We start from the raw sequence: 13,437 nt of genomic DNA, 5'->3' as shown, positions 1-13,437 counted from the left end.
AATTTTTTTTTTTTTTTTTTTTTTTTTTTTTTTGCCTCCAACACTGGCAGTGGAAGAAGACTCCAAATATTTTTTTTTTTTTTTTTAATTTTTTTAAATTTTATTTATTTATTTATGGCTGCGTTGGGTCTTCGTTTCTGTGCGAGGGCTTTCTCCAGTTGCGGCGAGCGGGGGCCACTCTTCATCGCGGTGCGCGGGCCTCTCACTGTCGCGGCCTCTCCCGTTGCGGAGCACAGGCTCCGGACGCGCAGGCTCAGCAGTTGTGGCTCACGGGCCTAGTCGCTCCGTGGCATGTGGGATCTTCCCGGACCAGGGCTCGAACCCGTGTCCCCTGCATCGGCAGGCAGATTCTCAACCACTGCGCCACCAGGGAAGCCCCGCCTAAATAATTTTGATCAATGAGATTAATCAAAATGCACAGGAATTGATTTTGGTTTATTGAGGATTATCCAGGGGAAAAAACAAACTTTTTAATATCGCACATGCAGATACTATTATTATTGCTAACAAAGAAGTTCCACATACATTTACCTCTTTTGATCCTTTTCATTTCAGTCCCTTCAATTGAGGATATTTTATAATGTATCAATACATTGACTTAAAATGAAATTCAAACTCCTTACCATGGCCCATCAGGCTCAGGATGATCTTCACCCTTGTTTGTTTTATATTTCATCCCATAGTACTTGCTTTCTTTCTCACACAGCCTTCTCTTCTGTTGTGAAACTGAGCAAGTTGTTTTCTACTTCAGGGCTTTGCACCTTCAGTTTCTCCCACCAGAAAGGTACTTCCTCAGCTCTTTACACGGCTGATTCCTTCTCATCATTTTGGTCTCAAGTAAACGTTATGTCCCCAGAGACTTCCCTGACCACCAACCACTATATTCAAAGAAGGTTTCCACTTCTTACTTTGGCCCTTATCAGACCAGATCCTCATCTAAACCACAGAACACAGTGATTCTGTACTCACTTCTCTCAAGGACTGTGTATAACTTGAACCATTCCCCTTGCATGGGAGAGACGTTAAATCATTACATACAGTGGATGCCTAGGGCATTAGGATTTAATTCTCTACGATCTAATTTATCATATCATCTGGGTTATTTCCTTCACAGCATTCACCATACCCTGTAATTATTTGGCTTACCATTTGTTTATTTATCTATTGTCTGTTACCCCACTCTAGAATGTGAGCTCCATGAGAGCAGGGTGCTTATTGGTTGTCTTTGTCCAGCTGAATCCCAAACATCCAGCATGATGCTTGTTGCATTGCAAATGCTGCATTGTAAATCTTTGTTGATGAGTGAAAGAATATTATTTTGCCTTTGATGATTCAGAATCTTCTCGATGCCCTAGGGCAGTGGTTCTTAAACTTTAGTGTACTCACCAAAGAACCCACTTCCAAAGATTTAGATTCAGTAATCAGATCATTCTGAAACTGACTCTTTTAGGTAAAAGAAACAGGTCCCAGTCGGGCTGGGTGTACATTAAGACATCCAAAGTTGTTTTCTTTTCTTTTCTTTTTTTGTGGCTGTTTTGCACGGCTTGCAGGATCTTGGTTCCCTGACCAGGGATCGAACCCGGACGCCTGGCAGTGGAAGTGTGGAGTCCTAACCACTGGACCATCAGGGAATTCCCAGTTGTTTTCTTTTTTAAATGAAATGCTTGATTTTAATTTCATTTTGCTTTCATGTGGCATACTTTTTAAAAAAATTTTTATTGGATTATAGTTGATTTACAATGTTCTGTTAGTTTCAGGTGTACAGCAAAGTGAATCAGTTATACATATACATTTATCCACTCTTTTTTAGATTCTTTTCCCATATAGGCCATTACAGAGTACTGAGTAGATTTCCCTGTGCTATAAAGTATGTCCTTTTTAGTTATCTATTTTATATATAGTAGTGTGTATATGTCAATCCCAATTACCCAATTTACCCCTCTTCCCTCATGTGGCATACTTGACTCTGTCCAAAGACCGTTAGAAAAATATATCCCCAGAACACAAACAAAATTGTAGTTAACTGAATAGGAACAATATCTTCAAAAATAAAGGCAATGGATTTGTAATGTAAATTACTTATTACTGAGAGAAGAGAAGTCACTGTCTTACAGGCAAATGAAGCATTTGCTGACAATTTTGTCGAAATCCAGAATATTGATATTTTACTAGAAAGTTTTCTGCCCACAATGTGCACATGCATCAAAAAGCAAAGGAGGAAAACAGTATGGCAGTTCCTCAAAAAATGAAGCATAGAATTATCATGTGACCCAGCCATTCCATTTCTGGGTATATACACAAAAGAACTGAATGCAGGGATTCAAACAGATATTTGTACACCCATGTTCACAGAAGCATTATTCATAATGGCCAAAAGGTAGAAGCAAACGTTGGATGGAAAACATCCATTGACAGATGAATGTATAAACAAAATGTGGTATATGCATACAAAGTAATATTATTCCACCTTAAAAAGGAAGGAAATTCTGACACATGCTATAACGTGGATGAAACTTGTGGACCTATGCAAAGTGAAATAAGCCAATCACAAAAGACAAACACTGGGAATTCCCTGGCAGTCCAGTGGTTAGGACTCCAGGCTCTCACTGCCAAGGGCTGGGGGTTCGATCCCTGGTCAGGGAACTAAAATCCCCCAAGCCGCGCTGCGCGGCAAAAACGAACAAACAAACAGAAAACCCAAAAGACAAACACTGTATGATTCCACTTACAAGAGGTACCTGGAGTAGTCAAATTAATAGAGACAGAAAGCAGAACGGTGGTTGTCAGGGACCGGGAGGAGAGAGGAATGAGGAGTTAACGTTGAATGACTACAGTTTCAGTTTGGGAAGATGAAAAAGTTCTGGAGATGGATGGTGGTGATGTAACGTGAATGTACTTAATGCCATAGAACAATACACTTAAAAACGTTTAAAATGATAAACTTTATGTTACATGTATTTTAACACACACACACAACACTAGAAAGGAGAAACAGCTGATGAAAAATTTGAATTACAGATCTTCCTCCACTTACAGTGGGGTTATGTCCAGATAAACCCATGGTAATTTGAAAATATCCTAAGTCGAAAATACATTTAATACACCTAACCTACCCAACATCATAGCCTAGCCTACCTTAAACGTGCTCGGAACACTCACATTAACCTACAGTTGGGCAAAATCATCTAACACAAAGCCTATTCTACAATAATGCATTGGTTATCTCATGTAATTTATTGAATACTGTCCTGAAAGTGAAACCCAGAATGGTTGTACGAGTACAGAACGGCTGCAAGTGTATCGGTGGTTTGCCCTCCTGATCCTGGGGCTGACCGGGAGCTGCCTCACTGTCGCTGCCCAGCATCAGGAGAGAGTATCCTAGAGCATATCGCCAGCCCGGGAAAAGAGTGAAATTCAAAATTCTACCGTGGTTCCTCCTGAATGCCTACGATTTTCTCAGCATTGTAAAGTGGAAAAATCTTAAGTCCAACAATTCTAGGTGGGGACCATCTGTAGAGGTTTATCTGTTATACGTTCACAGTGACAGACTTGTTGCATCTTCTTCAGCATCCCCCAGGTAGATCCCAGAAACTAGGCACAGAAATTCAAGCTACAAACCAAGCAGTGTGACTTTGAGGCCATTAATACACAAAAGGAATCCCGCGAGGATTCACGAACGAGTTAAAAGCGTGCTCTCAGCCCTGCCTAGTTCTTGCATTCTGCTGTTCCTTGCTCTTGAATTCTCAAAGGTGTCCTGAGAGACTTTCCTCAGAAAAAAATGAACAGACCGAAGTGAACGCCGAGTATTTGTGAGGGGATGAAGGAAACTGCCTCCGGGCAGCACAGAGGACCGCACCACAGGCAGGAACTGAATGCGGCTTCCCTAAATGGGATTTGACCCTTTTCTAGGTTGGAGGGGGAGTGTGGCGGGTGAGGGATAGGCAAGGGAGGAAAGGAGCTTTCGATCAGCGGGAGCTGCACGTAGAACTCAACGCTCCGCGAGCAGCCGACGCTCGAGCTGCCCTAGCAGGGTCGGCACCGCGCCGCCCGGTGCCTCAGTTTCCCCGAATGGAGGTCCTGGGGCACCGCCCCCTCTGACGTAATGGGGCGGGCGCAGCCAGGCCGGCCGTCAGGGAGTGCGAGACCGGGGCGGGCGCCTGAGGGGGTGGGCGCGCGGGGAAGGAGCGTGGCGCCCCCGGGCCGCACGGGCCGCGCGAGGCGGAAGCTTGGGCGGGAGGCCGGAGGCGGGGCCGCCACGCTGAGTCACGCAGGATTGACCCGCCCGCCGCTTCCAGGGGCGGAGGTGACAGCGGGCCTGGGACAGGCGGCCGTAGCTGCCCGCCGCGCCAAGGGACCGCCAGGCGGCGGAGAGCAGGTCAAGGGCCGGGCGAGGCCGGGCGAGGAGCCCGGGGTCGCTGTCCGGGGACGGCGGGCGGAAGGGACCCGCGCCCCGAGGAACGCGCCGGGCGGCCAGGCCTGCGCCCCCCTGCCCCGCCGCGGCCGCTGCCCCGGCCGGGAGCCCCCGAGGGGCAGCAGGGCGCCGGGCCCTCGTCGGAGTTCTCCGGTCCAGGTCAGTCGGGCCCAGGGAGGTGCCGGGGAGTTGGAGGCCGGGTGGCCGGCAGTCCGAGGGATGCAGACGTGGGCTTTTTAAATGGTGTCAGGCAAGCTCAGGGCTCTTTTCACTTCACCACCCTGCCGCTCCGGCAATGAGGCGGAATTTGAAAGCTGGAAAAGAATCCAGCATTAGTCCAGCCCCCTTATTTAACAGATGAAGAGATTCTTCTGGCTTGCACAGTCACATTGAGTCGGAATAGGAGTCCGTGATTCTGTGTCAGGGAGACAAGCAGGGAATGGCTTACCGAAGCAAGAGTGAGACCTGTTTGGCTAGAGATGCAAGTTTGGTTATGGTGGAGTTTTGTACACCTGCATTCCTGCCGCAGGTACTAATGTCCACCAGGCATCAATTTCTCAGAGTATTTAACCTTGAAAAGGGTGTCAGTGCTGTTAGTTGAACAAGGGAATATTGGGGTTACATACAGGCCAGGTCTGCTGGAAATTAGGTGCTGTGGGGAATGCTTGGTGTATAGAGTTAAATTTTAAATGAAAAAAACCCCACTTTAAATGGAATCTCATTATCCTTTATTGTCTGTCTCATTTATATTGATATAATAATGAAGGGCACTCACAACATTATTCTGTAATTGATAACTTGCCTTTAGGTCTATTTTTACAGTAATTCTTTTATAGTAATATGAGCGTTTTGTGTTGAAACACTTTTCATAATCACTGATGCTGTGGTATGTGGCAAGCCAGTGGTAGCACTAATATTTAGCGTTTGAGCATAGTTTAGCTTCACGTGTTTGTATAGCTGAAGTTACAGAACTGATTAATCTGTAGTCGTATACTGAAAAGTGAAGTACTTGCCAGCATACAGGTGTGGTTTCTTAGAGTTGGTGCTGCGTTTATTACTCTTGTAACATAGAATAGATTCCAGGTGATGAGCAAGTTAGTTTATCCCCAGCACCTGTTTTTCTCTAAATTATTGAATCAAAGGACCTCTAAGACTACCTTCCATCTCCAAAGTTCCCTGATTTTTACGTGTTAATTTGAAACATATGTCACTCATTGTGTCAACGACACAAAGTTTTGAGAAAACATGTTTTAAAAAAATTCTGCGTGATGCATAGTGAATCTTCAAATTCACTGTTGTTCTCAACACTCCCAGTCACTTTATCATTATTGAGCTAACATAAGTGAAAAGAGATTTTTCAAATTACCTCCGTGTTAAATTCACTAAAGTCAGAGACTGGAATAGAGTGCTTTGTGTATGGTGGAGAATAGCTAAAATTTGGCCTGGGGATGGGGTCTGTGCGGCACACAGATAACTTTTGCAATAAGCCGAGAACATTCTGCCTCAGAAAATGTGATAAGATGTCTTTTATACAGTGTTCATATTGTGTGAATTTTCAACTGAGATATGATAATAATCTTCATGGACAATCTGTCCAAATATGTACAAGTTATTTTGTCTTGCAGCCCCAAAGCAGAGCCTTTCCCATCTCTTGTTTCTTCTTTTCTGGGTCCTTTCTTCTTAGGGTCCCTCTTACCTCGAGAGACCCTTTCACATTCCTTGTTCATCCACATGAAAGAGGCAATTCAGAGCCTCTCTCAAGCACTGATTGAACTTACACTACTTTTTCTCCTCTTAAAGTACATGATAAATCATAATTCTTGAATCGTCATTTAGATCTCCTAAAAACTAAGAGTGGGTGTTCATTTTTAGAACATAGTGCAAGACTCCATGAGGCTCTGGCTCTGAAAAAGGGTTAAATGGAATGTGTTTAGATTTTTATCTTCCCTAAACTTGGAGGCTGCAATTTAGGAAGCCTCCAGAGCCAGTAAACTCATTTCTCTCTGCCTCAGAAGGAAACCCTTTCTGCAGAATGCATAGTGAATCTTCAAATGCGTTATTCTTCTCAACCCTCCCATTCACTTTATCAAGGTTGGGCTAAATAAGCAAAAAGCGATTTCTCAAATTTCAGACACTGCAGTGATTGTTCAGATTACAGGTACTTTTTAAATTGGGGGAACTTTTTTAAATGATAAAAACAATTAAACTACAAATGCAAATGGAGGCTTGCCTACCCACTGCCAGGTATAATGCTTGAATTTTTTCTGGGTTTATTATTCTGTCGTTTCTGAAGTCGGTTAATGTATTACCTACCCCACAGCATTATTACAAGATTATCTGCTTTGAAATTCTCAATTGTTCTTGATCTTCAGCTAAAGCATCCTTAAAATTCATTCAGATTACTTATGAAAAGTTTTAAACATAAGTTCAATTAATATTAAATAGTTGCTTATTATGCCTTGCTTAGGAAAACATCTGAATAAACTAATCTTCAAGATTGGATAACTTAGTCTCGTTGGCCAGGAGCTAATTATAAGATATCAGTCTCTTGCCTGGAAAGGCAAAAAGGTCTAAAGTAGCAGTCATGAAATCAGATCACAGATCAGCTCTGTGATGAAGGAGCTGTTAAACCAAGGCTCAACAGATAGTCATGCAGCACCTGTATCTGTTCTTGGTGCTGGGGATACAGCTGTGAACGAAGCAGACAAAGCCCTGCCCTCATGCAGTAGATATTCTGGTGGTGTGGAAGCAAACAGGAAATAAATATGTGAATGGATCATGGTCACACGATTGTAAGTGCTGTGGGGAACCTGAAGGAGGCGTAAGTGAGAAAAAAGAAGTGGGGCGGGGGGGGAGTACACACAAAGTGCACAGTGGCCAGAGAAGGCCTCTACCAAAATCACTTTCGATCTAAGACTTGAGAGGAGTGAGAGAGTGAGCAGGAGGCGGAGGGATGAGCAAGGTCCAAGCCCTGATGTAGGAGCATGTTTGGCATGTGTGAGGGATGATGAGGTCACAGTGGCCAGGCGGTCCCCGTGTGGGCGAGAGGAAAGTGCAGCAGAGGAGAGGCGGTGGGAGTGGGGAGGGGCACAGCAGTGTAGGCCGTTTTGTAAGGATTTTGGCCTTTCCTCTGAGTGAGGGGGGAGCCCGTAGAGGGTCTTGAACAGAGAAGCTTCTGATGACTTATGTTTTAACAGGATCACTCTGGCTGCTGGGCCAGAGAGACAGAAGGGGGACAAGGGCACAGTCAGTAAGAGCTTCCCTTTCATACCAGCTGTGTGAGCCTAAACCACAATCCTCCTCTGGCCTGTGTTTCCTCATCTGTAGAATAACCAGGTGCTCTCTAGCTCTAGAATTTTTAGATTCTAAGTAGTGTGGCATCACCATGAGGAGGCCAAAGGATTGTATATGAAGGGGTTCTGAAAGTAAATAGTTTCAAAGGACATGAAAACTTGACGCCAGCAACGTGTCTTGAGCTGAATCACTCCTAATCAAGAGGTAATCGGGTCTTTTCAGTCAGGTTGTCAGGTCATGAGAACAAAAACACTGTTTCGTGACTATTTTCCACTGATCCCTTTAGTACTCTGTTGATCCCTGAATTTTTCCCTTCCTGCTTGAAAAAGGATGAAAAGCTGTTACTCATCAACAGAGCTGGCAACCAAAGTTGCTTTTGTTGTTAGGAAAGTTGGGAACTTAGGGGAAGGAAACAATTCTAATTTTATTTTTATCATAGGTCATTTGAATTCTTTTTTAACATGCAAGGAGCCTAAAAGATTTCTTTTGTTTTTAATTCCCTTCTCCTCCTCCCATTCACCTCATGCTTCACAGGTGCTCGTTTGAACACATATAACGTTTCTTTTTGTCTGTATAGGATCTTGCAAAGTGGGGATATTTGTTTTATATGTATTTTAATTTGTAACGTTGTATTTCATTTTGCTTCTTTTTTCTCTGAGTACTGTTTTTAAGATACACTTGTGTTTCTACATGTACATCTAATTCTTTGCTTCCAAATGCTGCATTATATTCCATGCTGTGTGTGTGAACCACAGTTTTACTTATCTCCTCTCTGTATGATAGATACTCAGGTTGTCTCTACTTCCTACCACCACAAACATTGCTGCAATGAGCATCTTCATACCTGTCCACTTATAAAGCTGTGTAATATACTTGTGGGATATACACTTTGAAGGGAATCACCGCGTCATAGGCTTGCATGTCCTGAATTTGATCAAACTGTGCCAGATTCCTCCCCACAATGGCTGCACCACTCTCTCTCCTGCCAGAAGTGTTCGAGGGGTCCTGTATCCTCATGTCCCAGCCAGCACTCAGCTTTCTCTAGCTCTCCACCTTCTATAATCTCATAGGTGCAAAGTGATACCTTGTCATTTTTATTTGTATTTCTTTGATTACTAATGATTGTGAGCATCTCTTACGCATATAGTTTCATCTGTAAATTACTTATTCTGGTCTTAGCCTGTTTTCTATTGGAGTTACTATCTGTGTTGCTGTTGACTTGTGGAAGACAGTTTATAGATGTTCACTTATCGTCACTTTGCAGATATCTTCTCATATGTTAATTTTGTCTTTGTTGTCCTTTCATCAAGAAAAATTCTTTTTTTTTTTTAATCAGTCATCAATTTTATACACATCACTGTATACATGTCAATCCCAATCGCCCAATTCAGCACACCACCATCCCCACCCCACTGCAGTTTTCCCCCCTTGGTGTCCATACGTTTGTTCTCTACATCTGTGACTCAACTTCTGCCCTGCAAACCGGTTCATCTGTACCATTTTTCTAGGTTCCATATACATGCGTTAATACATGATATTTGTTTTTCTCTTTATGACTTACTTCACTCTGTATGACAGTCTCTAGATCCATCCACGTCTCAACAAATGACTCAAATTCATTCCTTTTTACGGCTGAGTAATATTCCACTGTATATATGTATCACATCTTCTTTATCCATTCGTCTGTCGATGGGCATTTAGGTTGCTTCCATGACCTGGCTATTGTAAATAGTGCTGCAATGAACATTGGGGTGCATGTGTCTTTTTGAATTACGGTTTTCTCTGGGTATATGCCCAGTAGTGGGATTGCTGGATCGTATTGTAATTCTATTTTTAGTTTTTTAAGGAACCTCCATATTGTTCTCCATAGTGGCTGTATCAATTTACATTCCCACCAACAGTGCAAGAGGGTTCCCTTTTCTCCACACCCTCTCCAGCATTTGTTGTTTGTAGATTTTCTGATGATGCCCATTCTAACTGGTGTGAGGTGATACCTCATTGTAGTTTTGATTTGCATTTCTCCAATAATTAGTGATGTTGAGCAGCTTTTCATGTGCTTCTTGGCCATCTGTATGTCTTCTTTGGAGAAATGTCTATTTAGGTCTTCTGCCCATTTTTGGATTGGGTTGTTTGTTTCTTTAATATTGAGCTGCATGAGCTGTTTATATATTTTGGAGATTAATCCTTTGTCTGTTGATTCGTTTGCAAACATTTTCTCCCATTCCGAGGGTTGTCTTTTCGTCTTGTTTATGGTTTCCTTTGCTGTGCAAAAGCTTTGAAGTTTCATTAGGTCCCATTTGTTTATTTTTGTTTTTATTTCCATTACTCTAGGAGGTGGATCAAAAAAGATCTTGCTGTGATGTATGTCAAAGAGTGTTCTTCCTATGTTTTCCTCTAAGAGTTTTATAGTGTCCAGTCTTACATTCAGGTCTCTAATCCATTTTGAGTTTATTTTTGTGTATGGTGTTAGGGAGTATTCTAATTTCATTCTTTTACATGTAGCTGTCCAGTTTTCCCAGCACCACTTATTGAAGAGACTGTCTTTTCTCCATTGTATATCTTTGCCTCCTTTGTCATAGATTAGTTGACCATAGGTGCGTGGGTTTATCTCTGGGCTTTCTATCTTGTTCCATTGATCTATGTTTCTGTTTTTGTGCCAGTACCATATTGTCTTGATTACTGTAGCTTTGTAGTACAGTCTAAAGTCAGGGAGTCTGATTCGTCCAGCTCCGTTTTTTTCCCTCAAGACTGCTTTGGCTATTCGGGGTCTTTTGTGTCTCCATACAAATTTTAAGATGATTTGTTCTAGTTCCGTGAAAAATGCCATTGGTAATTTGATAGGGATTGCATTGAATCTGTAGATTGCTTTGGGTAGTATAGTCATTTTCACAATATTGATTCTTCCAATCCAAGAACATTAAGAAAAATTCTTAATTTCAATGTAATCAGGTAAATAAATTCTTTGGCTTAGAGTTTTTAAAGTTTTGTTTAAGAAGGCCCTCCCAGTCCCTAGGTCATAGCTATTTCGTTAATTCATCTAGAGCCCACATTGCACGTGGTGTTAGATAGGAATCCAGCCCTATTATTCTCCATTTAATGAGCCGGTTTTTCCAATAACATATCCAAAAACCCCATGCTTTCCTCCATTACATTGTGGTACCCTCTTTCTCCTATATGGTTCCCATGGATACACCAGTCTATCTCTAAGCCTCTGTTCTGTTACATTAGTTTGTCAGTTCTTGCTCTGTTTTTTATCGCTCTGATTTTATTACAGTGATTTGGTAATACATCCTCATGACTGGCACAACAAGTGCCCCATCTCTGTTCTTCATTTTTAAGTTTTCTTAGCTACTTCTGTGCCATTATTTTTCCATATAACATTTGGAATATGTTTATCAAGTTCCTCAAATTTTTTGAGGAATTTTTATTGGGATTACATTGAATTTATCAATTATTTGGCAGAGGCTTGACATCTTTTTGATATTAACTTATTTCATTCAAGAGTATGTAATATGTTTCTCCATTTATTCAGCTTATTTTTTTCAGAATTTTTGTTCTATTTGGAAATAATTTAAAACTAACGGAAGAGTTCTAAGATTTGTACAAAGAGCTCCTGTATGTCCCTTACCCAGATCACCAGATGTTAGCATTTTGCTATATTTGCTTCATTACTCCCTCTCTACATTTCTATGCATTTTTCTGACTCACTTGAGTTATTAGTTGCAGACATCATGACCCCTTACCCCTAAATACTTCATCAGTTCATTTCTAAGTCCTTTATTAGAACTTCAAAGTTTTGTCCATAAAGGTCTAAGAGTATATTCTTGGTTAAATTAATTTCTAATACTTGATAGTTTTGTTGCTATTGTGAATCATGTCTATTTCTATTACTATTGTTTTCTAGTTGGCTAGTGGTAGTTTAAGAGAAAAGGTATTGATTATTGTAAGCTGATCTTGTATTTCACAGCCTGGCTTCACTGTCTTATTCAAATAGTCTCCTGTTTTCTGTTGTTTCTTTTCCCCCATAGTTAATCATATCCTTTGAAAATTGTGATAGTTTTGTTGTTCCTTTCTCATCCTTATACTTCTTATTTATCTTTCCTTTACAGCATTGACCAGAACTTCCAGGACAATGTCAAAACAGTTGCTATGCTAGTGAACATCTTTGTCTTGTTGTCAGTCTTAAAGAGAATGAGTCTAAAGTTTCCCCATTTCATGTAATGTTTGTTTTAGGTTTTAGGTGTACCTTTGTCAGGTTAAGGTCTTCTCTATGTGTTCCTAGTTTACTGAGCATTTTCATCATAAATGGGTATTAAACCTTGTCAAATACTCTTTCAGGATTTGTTTCCAAAGAAATAAGATGGCATCAGGAGGCTGCAAACCAAAATCCTAAGCTTAGCTTAAGCTTCAAGCATAAGAAGATTAATAAAAGTCTTCAATATTTCTGAACCCTATGTATATAAATTTATGGTAAACATCTCACAATTCAATATAAGCTTATTTCACCGTTAGATCAGCTTTTTCCTCCTGCTTTGAGTCAGAATTTAAAAAGCTGTTGTGAAGAATGAGAGCGCCATATTCAGCATAACTGTAGTCGTCAGCATGATTGTAAATATAAGATATGTAAAATTATAGTTTCCTTACTCTGTGGATCACTCTCTGCTCCGGGTATAAATCTCACCTAAGTATATCTCACAAAATATTGACATGGTTCAGCAGATAGCTCTTTAGCAGCCATAACTGCTAGGGTGTTGTGCAGTAGATTCTCAGGGCTATCTCTTTTGGTTCATGATTGGGTTTTTTTTTTTTTTTTTTTTTTTTAACTATTTTCCCCTAATTATAAAAATTATACCTCTTAATTGTAGAAAATTTGCAAATAGAAACGCTAATCTTTAATCCTGCCTTTTAGCATCAACCCCTGTTAAAATGTTTATTTCGCTCTCTCTGATCTTTTTTTGGGGGGTGGGAATAGAGGGGCTACTTTGTGGAGGAGGAGAATGCACCTAACATTGGCCTATATAATTTTGTATCACCCCTTCTTTTTCAGCCTTAGGCCATCAACTCTTGTTTGTCTTGCTTTGATTGATCTTCCAAAAAAAAGCAATAAGAAAGATATGATTAGCTTATAGGGCTGGGGTTACAGTTTGCTGATGATTTGGACATTTTGAACAGGCTGTGTGGGAGTGCACAGACAGCCCGGCCTCAGAGTATGGAGAAGTCATAGGCCACATGGCAGCAGACCGAAGACTAGCTTGGAGGAGAGGAAGGGGAGAAGTCTATTTGATGTCACTTTGCTTCAGTTCAGTTAGCACCTTCCTTCTTTAGACTACATTTGCATTCATCTTTCAGAAAATAAAAAGTATGGAGAAAATAGTTGTAATTTATTTTCTTTTGACCCTGAAATAAACCCAACGCTGTTGTCTTGTTTTCCTAATCACCTTCTGCTAGTGTGATGACTGGTGAGGGAGTGTGGTAATAAATTGCAGGAAGTGACAGAATTTTTAAGTTAACATTCTTATCGGCTGGTAGATTCAATATCCAACTGCCCTCTCCTCCTCACTCCTCATCCCTTCACCCTGCTTTTTCATTTTGCCAAAACACCTGTCACTTCCTAAAATGCTGTTGTCTGCCTTCCCCATCCCTCAAGGAGGAAGTTCTTCAAGGGCAGGAATCTTTGTTTCGTTCACTGATAAATCCCAAGCACCTTTTAGCCTTGCCTGGTACATAGCATG

At 41.3% G+C, this 13,437-nt stretch overlaps 1 protein-coding gene across 10 annotated transcripts in view; it reads left to right on the top strand.

The window, feature by feature from the left end:
• Positions 1–2,494: 2,494 nt before the first annotated feature.
• DNMBP (dynamin binding protein) overlaps positions 2,495–13,437 on the top strand; it is a 153,606-nt gene continuing 142,663 nt past the window's right edge. For 4 of the 10 annotated variants that reach the window (XM_082408055.1, XM_082408046.1, XM_082408050.1 and 1 more), the window contains exon 1: positions 2,496–4,570. The gene's annotated coding sequence lies outside the window, so the exon portion shown is untranslated. Of the gene's footprint in view, positions 4,571–13,437 lie in introns of all 10 variants that reach the window. The other 6 variants (XM_082408054.1, XM_082408056.1, XM_082408053.1 and 3 more) reach the window with 5 other exon arrangements.

This window comes from Balaenoptera borealis (assembly GCF_965194805.1).
Source record: "Balaenoptera borealis genome assembly, chromosome: 10".
Taxonomy (NCBI): Eukaryota; Metazoa; Chordata; class Mammalia; order Artiodactyla; family Balaenopteridae; genus Balaenoptera; species Balaenoptera borealis.
The sequence above is the reverse complement of the archived record's forward strand: the minus strand, read 5'-3'. Positions and strand labels throughout refer to the sequence as shown.